Source organism: Lolium perenne, chromosome 4, assembly GCF_019359855.2.
Source record: "Lolium perenne isolate Kyuss_39 chromosome 4, Kyuss_2.0, whole genome shotgun sequence".
NCBI lineage: Eukaryota > Viridiplantae > Streptophyta > Magnoliopsida > Poales > Poaceae > Lolium > Lolium perenne.
The window spans coordinates 269,276,458-269,279,654 of NC_067247.2; the positions used below are offsets into that span (position 1 = coordinate 269,276,458).

Sequence of the window (3,197 nt, forward strand, 5' to 3'; positions counted from 1 at the left end):
AAAAACGTGTGGTATGGCACCATCAAAAGTCAGTACGCGACTTCCATTTCATGAAACGTTCCAGGTTGAGCTGAGGACAGTATAAACCAGTACCATTCGACAGTTGCAGGAAGTAGATATTAGACAGCAGGGAAGAATAGATTCATGGCTCAAAAGTCTAAAGTCACTTGTAGATGAAGTCAAACATACATCCTCAACCGACGACACACAATGATTATTGGTATCCAAGATGTGGTGTTCTTTGTAGGGGCGAATCGCCGTATGTTCAGATTGCAGCCCTGCATCTTTCATGTAAGAGAAATAAAAAGTTGAAAAAATAAACCACATAGAAGCATTGTGTAATCAATAAATTCGGTATAAATTCTTCACACAGTGCAGATTTCAAATATCCATGAACATGGCTACTAATGGTAAAGTACAAACTTCAGTTTTGATCTAAAAGAAAGACAAATTTCCCTCATTTGATAAATGGGAGAAGGAATGCTGGCAGAAAAGATGAAGTCCAGAACAAATAACAAAAATTACCTCAATATTGACCAATTGTCGTAACCTCATGCCGTCATTCACATTTCATCGAACAGTTCAGTCGCATGCAGTGGACGCCAGAAAAAAGCACATGGTGGGCTAATGATTTGGAAGGGTAGCCTTAATCACTGAAGTGTACAAAGGAATCAAGGGAGATTGCGTCTGATGCCAGGAGCATGGAGGGTTGTAGAAAATCTCGAACAAATAGGCAGGCAAAGAAATCAAGGTACGACTGATCACAAACCTAAATACCTAATCCAGCCATAAATACAGAGATATTCCTTTTGCTGACCAGGAGATGCCGATTGGATTGATGTAACACGGATGCAATACTTTTCCTGCAAACTTCATATGGAGAAACAACCTTGTGTAGATCGTGAATGAATCATTGGCCGCTCGCCACTGCTCCTTGTGTAGATCGGCGACCATGACGATGGATGCATTATAAGACGAGGGGAGGAGGATTTTTATAGCGGGGAGGAGAAGCGATGGTTCATGAGGAGTAAAATCATCGGTTCTAGATTGTACTATGAATTAAATCTACCTCCACTATGGGCAGGCCAAGGGAGTTGAGCGGCTGATTGTGTTTAATGTGAGGAGATTGGCATGAGAATCGAAGAAGACGAACCGAGGCGGAGCGGTGGTGGGGGACGAAGACGAACCGAGGCGGCCGAGGCGGAGTGGTTCACGCGAGGAGGACGAAGAGGATCGGCCGGTTCATGGGCCAGTTTCGGCCCATTGTGCGTGTGCGCCTGGCGAGCACAGGCATCTGGTCGTGTGCGTGTGCGCCTGGCGACCAGGGACGTGTCATCTGCCACCATCAGGTGCGGGTCTGGGCGAGTATAGGTGTAAATGTTTATCCGGTGACGTGGCTCGCTGTGAGAGCAGCAAAATGGGGCCATCTATTAAGAAAGAGAAGATGCCATGAAGTAACAACATCAATCAACTATTATTAATGATGCCGATTCGAACAAAGCAAAGTCATGAAAAAAATCAAATATTGCACTACTAATGAACTTGTTTTTGTTAAAAATAATACACTTTTCTGGAGAGATATGCAAATGGTTTATTTTTCTCAAATATAGTGATAAAAAATAATACACTTTTCTCGAGAAATATCCTTTACTTGGATATTCAATTTAGTTATTGCAAAAAATCAATGATAAAGTTCAGTGAATACCTATAGTGCCATAAAATTTGCTCACAAGGGGTTGGCAATTTATTTAAATTGATCTTACGATACACGAAGATTGAAAAAGATTGTGGGGTGGGGTTAGGATTCCGAGGAATCTCGTAGGATACATCAAAGGATGATGGTTTAGCTAGGTTCATGCCCTGAAAGATGGGTAAGAGTCCTGCATCCCAATAGGCTTTGTTTGGCACTAGAGTTTTCGTGTGGATTAGTGGGGATAATGCTCTAGAGTATTATGTGAAATGCCCCAAGTGGGAGAAGACCCGACTCACCCTAAACAACACCAGAAAGGTCATTGATGTGGAGGGGGCCAGCGCCACCCTCGACTGCCACGGTTGACGCCCAATTAACAACAAGAAAGCCAAGGCCGAGAGGAACGGTGCCACATTGCCGGCCTCCATGGGAGTATCCATTGACATGCTCATTGTCGAGGTGGTTTCAAATTCAAAGGATAGAGATGATGAGCGAGATAAGAAGAACGATTAAAGGTGAAAGGCCTTGTTGGACAAGGCCGATGATACATCCCAAATATATCTACTTTTCCAAGCACTTTACTCAATGAATTACTCCAGAATCTCACCATACTTGGATAAAAACTGCTGAATCTGATGTTGTTTTTAGTAAAATCTCATTTTTGTTAAGTTTTCGCGGAAAATAAAATCGGGAAAAAATACCACGGAAGTTTTTCACCAAAAGAAGGGACCTGGAGTTTTGGATCATGAGAGGCGAGCCATGAGGCCCAAACGAGGCCAGGTGGCGCCTGGCGCGCCACCCAGACTCGTTCGGCCCTCAGTCTTCGTCTCGCCCCCCCCCCCTTCGCGTGGTGCCTTATATACCCTAAAAACTTACCCCTGGAAGGACACGACATTTCGCGAAATAGAGGGCCGCCAAGACCACGATCTTCATTTCGGGGGTCTGATTGATCCTGCTCTCCACCCCGGAGAGAGGGATTTCGAGGGCTTCTTCATCATCACCGCCACCGACATCATCACCAACCATCATGGACGCACTCTCCATCACCATGAGTGAGTAGTTCTCTGTAGGTTTAAGAGGTGGATGGGTTTTGGATGAGATTGATCATGTAATCCTCCATATGTATCGAGATTTTAGGTGTTCGTCTTGATGATATTCATGTATGAGGGTTGGATGCAAAGCACGCCTTCGGATGGGCCGCGCCGCCGGTAGCACTCCCTCCACAGCGATCCGCGTGCAGCGCGGCGATGGAGCGGAACCGCCGGTGGAGGCGCGTAGCGACAGGAACGTGATTCCGGAGGTCTTTCAAGAGCACGAGGATGAGGGCCTGGTGCCGGAGCAGCTGGAGCTGCTGGAGGACGAGGCGATGGGCGGGGAGGACGAGGGCCGGAGCGCCACCGACTACGACCGCCGCGCGCACATCTTCGAGGAGAGCTCGCGGGTGTTCCGGGACCTCAAGCACCGCCGCGACGGCGACGCGGACGGCGGCGTGAAGATCGGCGCTGCC

The 3,197-nt window shown here is 47.0% G+C and overlaps 1 long non-coding RNA gene across 1 annotated transcript; it reads right to left on the reverse strand.

Moving 5' to 3' along the window:
* On the reverse strand, window positions 1–1,356 carry LOC127294925 (uncharacterized). Its single transcript, XR_007847252.2, has 2 exons — window positions 526–1,356; window positions 1–284 (listed from the first exon to the last, which is right to left on the reverse strand). It is a non-coding gene; the product is annotated as an uncharacterized lncRNA (long non-coding RNA).
* Window positions 1,357–3,197: the final 1,841 nt, after the last annotated feature.